Source organism: Sus scrofa, chromosome 7 (assembly GCF_000003025.6).
Source record: "Sus scrofa isolate TJ Tabasco breed Duroc chromosome 7, Sscrofa11.1, whole genome shotgun sequence".
Taxonomy (NCBI): Eukaryota; Metazoa; Chordata; class Mammalia; order Artiodactyla; family Suidae; genus Sus; species Sus scrofa.
In genome coordinates this window covers 81,755,718-81,767,841 of record NC_010449.5, presented here as the reverse complement: position 1 = coordinate 81,767,841, position 12,124 = coordinate 81,755,718, and the positions used below count along the sequence as shown (strand labels likewise).

At 38.6% G+C, this 12,124-nt stretch overlaps 1 long non-coding RNA gene across 2 annotated transcripts in view; it reads right to left on the bottom strand.

Moving 5' to 3' along the window:
• LOC106504490 overlaps nt 1–12,124 on the bottom strand; it is a 517,287-nt gene that overhangs the window by 217,895 nt on the left and 287,268 nt on the right. The gene's annotated exons all lie outside the window — the stretch shown is intronic.

Genomic DNA, 12,124 nt, shown 5'->3' with positions numbered 1-12,124 from the left:
AATTAGAGGAATGGGAGGCCACAAGGGTAGGGGGTGAAGTGTGGTAGTAATTTGAGCAGGAACAGGTCTTTCTGCTTATGCTCACACTGTTTTTGTGTTTACTTTCCATTTCTCTATCTTTATGAAAATGAAGATCTCATATTGTCCTGGAGGGAAAAAAATAATATAATATGTCACAGCATGTTTATTTGTTTTCATATACATTTAACAATATGCTTGCAATTTTAATAGTTATAACTCTTTGTCCCTCTTTGGAATGTGGGGGTTTCACTTGGGTATGATGCTGAGGCTTAAGGCTACCACCTTGAACTAATGCATATTTAAAGTTTGTCAGTGAGGAAAGAAATAAGAATTCATATATTTCACATAAAGCAATGGAAGTTTTACCAATGGAATAGAATTTTACTGACCTAATACTTTTTAATAGCCTAGATTTTTTTTCCCCTGAAGAGCTAAAACATTTGCATGGATCATCTCAGTGGATTCCACAAGGTTTCTCTGAAATTTTAGCTATATATATGTGTATCTGTGGAATGTTCCAGCCAAAGAGTGAGACAGTCAAACAAGTGGGGAAGCAGATTTAGAAAAGTGGGAAAGTAATACATTTGGCCTATAATTTAGGTAGAAATTTAGGACACTAGTTGCATTAGGATGCTAATTTTATTTAGGATGCTATTCATTTTATGTTATTTTGAGTGACAAATGCACACAAAGTGAGAAAGAGAAGAACTTTGTGAAAAAAACTGCCCTGTAAGTCTCTGAGTAGCTACATACTCAATAAAGGAAATAAGGACTTGAAGGAAATTAGTACAAGGAAAATTGCAAATATTGTGTCAACATTGATATTTGTTCTCAGAGAGAACTGTATTTATTTCACAGAGTTGATTCTATCCTCATTTTTCACACATTGAAAAATACCATTTTCACAAAAGAACAAGTGTTTTCCAACCAGATCAGAGTAAATGAAGAAAGTTATGATTTTGAAATACATTGACAGGTGTCGAAGGCCTGTTGCAAAGGAAGTATATAGCAGGCAGGCTTGCACACTCGCTCTCTGCACACCTATAGGCGGCATACTGAGAAGATTTCAATAAGAGATCAAGAAGAAATAAATATTCCATGTATATCCAAAGCCATTTTTCCTGTATTAGACAATTACATGTAACCAACTGGAAGGTTTCTTTGGCAGCTTGTTTTGTTGCCATTTGAGACGAGGAGTCATTTCCCTCTTTCCCACCAGCCCCACCTCCAAAATCTAGCAGGAAAGAATGTCTGAATGGTTTCCTTCCATCCAAGAGACATTTCTTCTATCCATCTGACAATATAAACAGCTTGAGTTTTCACATAAACAGATATTACGAGAAGAAATGCTATCCATGGAAAAAGAGACACGGGTATCATACTGTGCAGTGTCCTACATTCTACAGTTGCCCACCATGTTTGCCCATGCTCAGTGGCCTCCAAAAATTTCTGATCAAGCAACTCAGAAGTATTTGGAAAACACATACTTGATGAAAGACATATTCAGAATTTACCAAAAATATCCACAATTTAGTGGTAAGAAGACAAAGAAAAAATGAGTAAAAATTTAAATGGATATTTATCCAAATATCTACAAATGACTAATAACACACAAAAACATGCTCCACATGATTACCTGGTCTAGAAATTCAAGTTAAAACCATAGTGAAATACCACCTCATGCACTAGAATGGCGTGAAGACATTGAATGAATAAGACAAGTAATAACATATGTTGGAGAGAATGTGGAGAAATGAGAGCTTGGCACATTGCTGGTGGAATTGTAAAATGGTACAGTTAAATTGTAAAAGAGTTTGGCAGCCTATCAAAAACTTGAATATAAAATGTTCACCTGATCCAGGATTGCACTTCTGGTATACACCCAAGAGAAATGAAAACATGTGCACAAAAAATACTTGTGTACATGTGTTCACAGCAGCAGAATTCATCAAAACCAAAACTGGAAACAATCCAAATGTCCATTAATTGATGGATGGATAGACGGAACATGGTATAGCCATCCAATAGTACAGCATTCCATATTAAAGCTAGACAAACTATTGGCACACACTATGCCATGGGAAAATATATGCATTATCTAGAATGAAAGAAATTAGACACCAGAAACCACATATTATATAATTGCATTTCAAATACCCAGAAAAGGACAATATAGAGATAGAAACTGTATTATTGGTTACCTAGAACTACAGCAGGAACTGTGCAGGTGTTGGGGAGGAGGTAACGTGTGACATGGTCTGAGCAAGCATACAGGGGGAATGACCTCTTTTGGCAGGTCTCAGTGCTCATTTCAGGTGACCATGAGCAGCATTTGAAATGCTCTCTTCACTTGCCTTCCAACATGCCCTACACTTCCTTGGTTTTTCTTCTAGCCCATAAACTATTTTTCTTCAGTCCTTTCAGGTTCTTCTTCTTTTCTCTGAACTCTTGCTTTTGCTTGTGCCAAATTCAGTTCTCTATTCTTTTCTCTATCTAAATTCTGTTTATGGTCTTAATTTCATTTTATGGTCTCAGATACTATCCACATGAAGATGACAGGCAAATTTCTATCTCCATCCTAGAACACATTCCTGAATTCCAGGCCTTTATGTTATAATGCACCATGGACCACTCACATGCCCCTTCATGAAAGAACTTGCCTTCAAGCAGTACAGTTGTCTATCAGTCTCCAGCATCTGCACCTTCAAGATCTGTTGCATCATTTGAGCTGAAGCCATGCTCTCCCCAGCCAGTCCCCAGGCAATGACTAAAGATGACAAGGATACTTAGGCCTGGTCTTTCTACCCAGTATGGGAATTCTTTAACTCCAGAGCACTCAACCAGCTAGGCCAAGACTTGTTAGATCTGCATCACAGTCTGTTCCCCCCCTGGATAAATCCCGCTTCTTTCCCCTTTAAGTATAACAAATGTTGTTCCCGATAAACTTCATGGACTCATGGAAAGCCCCACATGACAATAGCCAGCTACCTAGCCAGGTACCTACAACAGAGCTGCTGGATTGACTGCTAGATACTGAAACATACTATGTCAAAAGTCAAACTCCTGTTCTTTGTCACTTAACCTGCTTCATAATAACCTTCTTTCCCACCCCCTACCCCCATTTTTAAGGCCACACCCACAGTATATGGAAGTTCCCAGGCTAGAGTCAAATCAGAGATGCAGGCGCCTATACCACAGTCACAGCAATGTGGGATCTAAGCCATGTCTGCGACCTACACCACAGCTATGCAATGCTGGATCCTTGACCCACCGAGTGAGTGGAGGCATTGTGCATTTCTCCCCTGCATACTTAATTTTTTTCTTCACTGTATACTTAACGGCATAGAATAAGTATTCAATAATTGCATGTCAAATGAATGAATGAATGAATGTATTGTCTATTTATCCTTTATTCTCCTAAAGCCTTCTTTTCTCCAAGGGGGAAGACATTCATTTGACCAGTGAGACTAGTTCTGACCTAGGTCTAAAGGTCAGTCTTGCATCTGAGGACAATTTCACTGCAGGTCAGTCTTGTTGTGGTTCTGCTCTGGTTGTGTGAGAACTAAATTCTCATGGTCAAAACCTTGGTCTTAGGACCAAGCTCCTCCATGAGTTTCTGGACACTGGTCTTATATCTTCTGCTTGTTTCCTTTATCTGCGTAATACCTGTAAAAATAAAGTATACTCTTATTCTTTCAAACAGATCCCCCTGTCTTTCTACTGCACACACACATACCTCACATCCTGGGACCTCCTCTGAGGGACTTCCCAGATGGCTCCTTCTTACCTGCTCTATGCTGCCTGCAGGGCTGGTCTCTCCCCAATGCCCTATTCCTGGACTTTAAATTGATCACATGGTCATTATTTGCTTGGAATGTGACTTGTTTCTGGAAATTTTAGTTTTTGGTTCTGTCTTTGGCTGAAATTCCCCTTCTCAGCTTCTAAAGCTCATACCCCCAATATCCATCCCTGTGTTACCTCCAAAGAAGATAAGGTAATTCAGCCTACCTTTTCCTGCCATAATCGACCCTGTCTCACCTGGCCAGGCAACCATGTCAGAAAGTAAGTCATATGTCAGAGAAACCCAAGTGTAACTTAAAAATCCATTCTCAGATTTGTGTAGATCCAATGACTAGTAAAATACAGCTTTACCTTGGTTAAAATATCATTGGGGTGACTTGGTTCTGCCTCTGGAGCCTCCACCATTTGGTCAACATGAATGTCTCTAGACACACCATTCACATTTCTGCTTTAGAGTTTGATAGACTTGAGTGTTTGTAATGAACAGAGCGAGGAATTTGAGGCTCACATTCCCCTCTGATCAGGGCTTCCTGTGACAGCTCCTGTGTGCTGCATCAGTAGGTTCCACAGCTATTTCAAGACTGTAGTCATTTGGTGAGCCCCTTCCCCCTGTATGCAGCACATACAGATGAGGACACCTGCCATCTGCATTTCGGGAAATGGATGATGAAAAAGAAAAATGCTGTTTAAGCTAAGGATTTGCAACTTCATCAAGTTTCTTTGAAATGAGTATTTTGCATTTTTAAAAGGCTTCTATTAACAATGGCATCACTGAAATATTCCTATAGTGAAGAAGACAGGCTAGACAGGATCGTGTCTAGGTTATAAAAACAGCTAATATTGCATTCAGATTTAATAAAGTCAACAATTCTCTTTTGGTTCCTATTTCATCATAAGGCAAGTAAAATACTAGAGTCATGGGGTATTGGTATAGGTAGGACTCTAAGAGGTCATTATCCAGGAGCTTTCAAACCATGCACCTGGCATCCCAGAACTCTGGTCATTACCTCCAGGCTTGAAAAGGCTAGGATAGAGACTGCTGGAGTTTGAGACACAATAATCAAATGACCAAGGCTTTAGGTCAACATGTCCACTTTTACTGGTGTAAAGATTTCTTTTGAATAAAATGACTATGATTTTAATAGACTTTATTTTTCAGAACATTTTTACATTTATAGACAAATTGTACAGAAAATACAAAGAGTTCCTGTAAATCCTCTTGTCACCCCCAGACGATTCTTCCTATTTTTGATAGCTTACATTAACGTGGTATATTTGTCACAATTGATGAATGAATACCAATACGCTATTATTAACTAAATTCATAGTTTACATTGTTTTCACTCTTTGTGTTGTACATTCTATGTGTTTTGAAGAATGTGTAACAATGTGCATGCATCATTACTGTTTTATACAGAATAGTTTCACTGCCCTAAAAAAAAAAATCCTGTGCTCCACTATTTCAAAATTGAAATTTTTATTTTAAGATTTTTAGGAAAAAATTGGCCAATTTATCATAGGATGTGCCCAGAATACATCTGTCTGTCATTCACCAGGCACCACCCAATAAAAGTACTTAATATGCTCTGCTTCTCAATTAAAATAGAAATCGGAGTTGTATTGCACCAAAGTCTCGTAAAAGGACAATGGCTCCATCAACTAATAAAATTAGGGCATATTAAGGACACCAGATTATATAAAGGAAGGAAGATTGTTCAGAGAAGAATTAACTTTTTGTTTTACTCTACAACCTCTGGACCATGGAATTCGCAGGAGCCACATGCAAATAAAGGACAAAAAAACTAATTTTTTCTACAGATTAACAAGATAAAATGCTGCTTTTATATATATATATATATACATATATATATATATATATATACATATATATATATATATTTTTTTTTTTTTTGGTCTTTTCAGGGCTGCACCCATGATGTATGGAAGATCCCAGGCTAGGGGTCAAATCAGAGCTGTAGCTGCTGGCCTATGGCACAGCAACAGTAACATCGGATCTGAACTGTGTCTGTGACCTATACCACAGCTCACGGCAATGCAGTATCCTTAATCCACTGAGCAAGACCAGGGATCAAATTCACATCCTCATGGATCCTGTGACCACTGCACCACCACAGGAACACCCACTTTAATTTTTTTTTTTTCTGTCTTTTTGCCTTTTCTAGGGTCGCTCCCGCGGCCTATGGAGGTTCCCAGGCTAGGGGTCTAATCAGAGCCATAGCCACCAGCCTACACCACAGCCACAGCAACGTGGGATCTGAGCCGCTTCTGCGACCTACACCACAGGTCACAGCAACGCCAGATCCTTAACCCACCAAGCAAGGCCAGGGATCCAACCCACAACCTCATGGTTCCTAGTCGGATTTGTTAACCACTGCTCCATGACAGGAACTCCTAAATTTTTAAAGCTATATTGAAATACAATTTAGGAGTGTATGTATCTTTTTGAATGAAAGCTTTGTCTAAATATATGCCCAGGAGTGGGATTGCTGTATCGTATGATAGGCCTATACTTAGTTTTCTAAGGAAACTCCATACTGTTTTGCAGCACTATTCACAATAGCCAAGATATGGAAACAACCTAAATTTTCATCAACAGGTGGAAGGATTAAGAAGATATACACAATGGAATACTTCTTGACCATACACAAGAACAAAATAATCCTCATTATGAGGATCCCATGTTTGTGACTCTGTTTTTCTTTTTTAAATTTTCTCTTTACCTTTAACTTTCACCATTTTACTTATGATATATTGTGGTATGGGTATCTTTGGGTTCATCTTCTTGGGACTATTTGTGTCCTGGACTGGGAGTATGCAGTTCTGTGGATGCGTGCTTCTGAGAAGAGTACCAATTTCCTACAGACCTCTGGTAAGTCCCACAAGTTTTCAGACTAGCCAAGGGGGTTTATTTTCCTGGTGCCAAACCCTAAACTGGACTGCTCAATGTGGGGCTCAAACCCTTCAGTCCTCGGGAGGAGCCCTGAGCCTGTGAAATCCTCCTCTCCCTCTGCCAAAACTCTTCACTGGCCAAGGATGTGAGTCCCAGTTAGATTGTGTCTCCTCCTCTCCTGTCAGATGATTCTCAGACAGAAAGCCTCTAAATGTAGTTTTGATGTTTGGTGGGGAAGGTGAGATCTGAGTATTCCTACTCCTCCATCTTGATTTCACCTCCCTTTAATATTTCCTGTTAGGCCAATTTGATGGTGATAAACTCCTTCAGATTTTGCTTGTTTGTAAAGCTCTTTCTCTCTTCTTAAACCCTGAATGATAACCCTACCATGCAGAATATTCTTAGTTGTAGGTGTTTTCCTTTCAGCACTTTGAATACATCATGCAGCTTCCTCTGGTTTACAACATTTCTGCTGAAAAGGCAGCTGATAGTCTTATGGGAGTTCTCTTGTATGTAACTAGTTTCTTTTTTCTTGCTGCATTTAAGGTTCTCTAATTCTTACATTTTAATTATTATGTATGTATTGCAGACATCTTTGGGTTCATATTGCTTAGAACACTCTATATCTCTTGGACCTGAATGTCTGTTTCTTTTCCAGGTTAGCAAAGTTTTCAGCTACTATCTCCTCCAATAAGTTATCTGCCTTTTCTTTCTCTTCTCCTTCGGAGAAACCTATAATGTGAATGTTAGTATGCTTGATGCTATCCAAGTTGTCCCGTAAACTGTTCTCATTTTTCTTCTTATTTTTTTTTTCCTGTTCCACTTGGGTGATTTCCACAGTTCTGTCTTCCAAATTGCTGATCCATTCTTCTATATTATCAAACCACACACACTGCTCAGTCTAAGTCCAATTATTCCCCATTATTGTTGCAAGAACTTCCCTAGTTTTATACCCAATGTCCTGCGATTTATGGGTTTTTCCAACCATATAATAGGAATAGGCAACATCTTCAGCCCTAGATGAACACCAGGCATTATTTTGTAGATTTTCCAGAAGTTTTGTTTCTTTCTTTGTTTGTTTTCCCCTGGACCCTGGTAGTTTTCCCACACACATGTGCTGATTAGTGTTCTGCTGAATGCTCCAAAGAAATTTGAATTTGAGGATATCTTAAGTTTTCTGGTGCTCTCTCCTCTCTGGTTCTCTACCCTGCAAATCCTTGTCACTTTGGTTCCACAGGAAACTCAGCTACATCTTCCTAGATCAGGATCTGCCAACTTTGCCCTGATGCCACTGTCCTTGTCCCATAGCCCAGCTACTCTTCTAAAGCAGTAAGATGGAGAACATTATGAGGCTCTCCATATTGGTTTCCAGTCTCAGTGTCAGACGTCCTTCATTGCCTGAAATTCAGTGTCTTAAAAACAGCTCTGTGTGTGTGTGTGTGTGTGTGTGTGTGTGTGTGTGTGTGTGTATTTCTCTGCCTCCTTTTTGATCCAGCTAATTCATCAAACCCAATGTTTGATTTTTCCACTACATAGGAAAAAATTCTCTCATCTAAGCTCTTAGACTCTCTCAGTTCTATCTAAGGACATTTTGGGGGTCTGTGAACACTAATGTAAGAGCCCCTGCACAAGAAAAATCAAGCATCCTCTAGTAAAATTTCATCTTAGTTTTCACTAACCTCTTAATTGAAATAGCATTTCCTTCTATTATAAATGTATGCCACAAATCACAGTAGTATTAATGCTCTGGTAATTTTGTCACCAACAAAAAAAATCACAGGTATTTTCATACCACCTTATTTTTTTTTTGCCTTACTTTGGAAAATGAAGCCAGCCTGGAGATCATAAGCTATGGGTCCTGACTCACACAGAAACATTGGAATATCCTACAAGTGTCTTTGTCTTGTGTGTTACCCAAATATTTGCTGTATTTTGTCTAGTTCTACTCATGGATTGGCCTGCTGAAGCAATAACATCAGTATTCTCATACCACATATGGGGAGAACAAGACTCAGTGAGCTTAATCAAGGTCTCAGGGCTGGTAACATCCAAAATACTTTTAGGTCCAATGTCTAACCCAGTGGTTCCTCTACCCTACATTGTGTCCATTATTTCTATATCAGGGTTTAGATCCTAAATTAAAGTTACTATAAAAAAGCAAACTCAATGATAAGTTTATGAGCATGAGAATGATTTACTGCCACAAAGAGGTATCTAAAGCCAAGATCTTTTTGACATTTGTTTTCCTAAAAAACTAAAATTATGACATACTAGACAATAGAATATCATTTATTTGGGCTTACATTAAACTAAATGCATAATAAATACTGAATTAGCTCACATGAGGAATCCATACTAGCTTCTCAATGTCTGAGAGGACTGGGAGAAAGCCATCAGGATGGAAGATGAAAATACACATAAATTTAATATTACATAACACTCAGTACTCTGGCTTATTTGTCACTTTTTTTTGAAAAAATAACTGGAAAAATCACCTGTTCTCATAGAGACAAGTAGAATGAGCATTTTCTAAGTCCTTCAGAAAGTACAGTGTGTACCTTCACACCATGCACCAAAATAAACTCAAAATGGCTGAAAGACTTAAATATAAGACAAGACACCATCAGACTCCTGGAAGAGAACATAGGCAAAACATTCTCTGACGTCAACCTTACAAATGTTTTCTCAGGTCAGTCTTCCAAAGCAACAGAAATAAGAGCAGAAATAAACCAATGGGACTCAATCAAACTGACAAGCTTTGGCACAGAAAAGGAAACCAAAAAAAAAAAAAAAATACAACATACAGAATGGGAGAAAATAGTTTCAAATGATGCAACTGACAAGGGCCTAATCTCTAAAATATACAAACTTATACAACTCAACAGCAAAAAAGCCAACAACCCAATTAAAAGATGGGCAAAGGACCTGAATAGACATTTCTCCTAGGAAGATATACAGAGGGCCAACAAGCACTTGAAAAAATGCTCAACATCACTGATTATTAGAGAAATGCCAATCAAAACTACCACGAGATACCACCTCACACCAGTCAGAATGGCCATCATTAATAAGTCCACAAAGAACAAATGCTGGAGGGGGTGTAGAGAAAAGGGAACCCTCCTGCACTGTTGGTGGGAATATAAGCTGGTACAACCACTCTCGAAATCAGTATGGAGATACCTTAGAAAACTATACATAGAACTACCATATGACCCAGCAATCCCACTCTTGGGCATATAGCCAGACAAAACTCTCCTTGAAAAAGAAACATGCACCCACATGTTCATTGACGCACTATTCACAATAGCCAAGACATGGAATCAACCCAAATGTCCACTGATAGGTGATTGGATCAGGAAGATGTGGTATATATATATACAATGGAATACTACTTGGCCATAAAAAAGAACAAAATATTGCCATTTGAAGCAACATGGATGGAACTAGAGACTCTCATCCTGAGTGAAGTAAGTCAGAAAGAGAAAGACAAATACCATATGATATCACTTACATCTGGAATCTAATATACAGCACAAAGGAATTTTTCCACAGAAAAGAAAATCATGGACTTGGAGAATAGACTTGTGGTTGCCAAGGGGGAAGGGGAGGGAGTGGGAGGGACTGAGAGCTTGGGGTAAATAGATGCAGAATGTTGCCTTCAGGATGCATTAGCAATGGGATCCTGCTGTGTAGCACTGGGAACTCTATCTAGTCAATTACAATGGAACACGTAATGTGAGAAAAAGGAATGTATTCATGTATTGTAACTGGATCACCATGCTGTACAGTAGTAAAAATATATATATATATATATATATATATATATATATATGATAAAAAGTATAGTGTGTATATTGCAGTTCTGATATCTTTAATTATGAGAGGTGGTCCTATCATGCAACTGCTCCAATCAGCTTCTTAAAGTCAATGACATCAACACAAGAACATGCCCATAATTTGAAAAGAAAAGGGCCTGGAGCTACCACATTTAAACAGTTTGTTAAATGTTGATATATCAGCCTTGATTAAGCTTCATGAGGTTGCTATGAAGAAAGATAAAAAGTATTCTCTTTTCTAAAAAATGGCTTTAGAGTGAATATCTGTTAGAGAAATCCTATTTACTTAACAGACATCTATTATCAACTCAGTAATGCATTTCTCAGAAAGAAATCCTCCAGTGCATGTATCAGAAAACATTGGTGGCTCTGTGTCCAAGGAAGTGGCCAGCCTCAGAACCCCCTGCAGGACCACAGGCTAATGACTGCTTTTCAGGTCCTCAAAGCAAAATCCTCAAAGTCTTTCAATGTTTCCCACTAGCCTTCCTGATGTTCCTCCTTCCCTTCCAAAGCCAAAGCATAAGCTGCCAAATCTGATGACCCGTGATGCTAGGATCCCAGCTCAAAGCACTTAGCTTCCCTCCTGTTCACTGTCTGTATTTATAATTCACTGCTGCGTACTAAGGTTATCCCACTCTAGAATCTTCTAAAGAAGGGCTTCTGGCTAAAGAAAGGAATGGCAAAGAGTGTTAGCGAGCATCTACTGCATAGCTCACAGTGGCTACAAATATAAATGCTCATTATCTCTTCCATGTTCACAACACTGTGAAGTAAATCTTAGTCCAATAATCTGGATAAGGAGCCTTTCTCTCAGGTAAGTTATATAATTTACCAAAGGCTACTGGGATGGTATGGCAAACCTGATCAAGGTCTGTCTTCCCTGAAGACCATGTTCTTCCTACGCCATGTTATTATTTCATGTGTACAGCATCCAAAATACCCAAGAGCCCCCACAGAAATCAAGATCTTCATTCCAGTGTGTGTCAGCAAGTAGAAATTAAATCTGATCAACTGGAGTTGAAATGACTGAAAATATGAAACCATCAATAAACTTGCTGGCTAGATCTTTTAAGACTTCAAGAATTCTCTTCAAGAATTTAAAAAACACTACAGCAATCAGAACTGTAAAACTACACTCATATGCCCATTAAGGAACACAGAAATCATGATCCCAAAACATGATCTGATTCAATTTCAAAGGCTTCTATCAAAGGCAGAATTGATTCAAATGTTTGAACTACATGGCACCACACTTGACAATGGGAAAAGATTAGGACAAAAGGCAATCGGCCAAATTTCTGCGCTATTTTATTGTAGTTTTGCTCCCTGACCTAACTCTTCCCACTGTTGCTTGTGTTGGTTGCACTGACCTTGATGCCAGAGTGACTGCTGTCCACAGGATGAGGCCATGAGCCTGTCCAGGTAAATAAGGAATTCATTTTAATTTATTTGCTACAGAGGATACTCTATATAAATGCAAGTTCTTCTGAAAAGCAAAATCTCTTTCCAATAATAAAACAGAGTGCCTTTTGTGTATGTATGTGTCTTTTTAGGG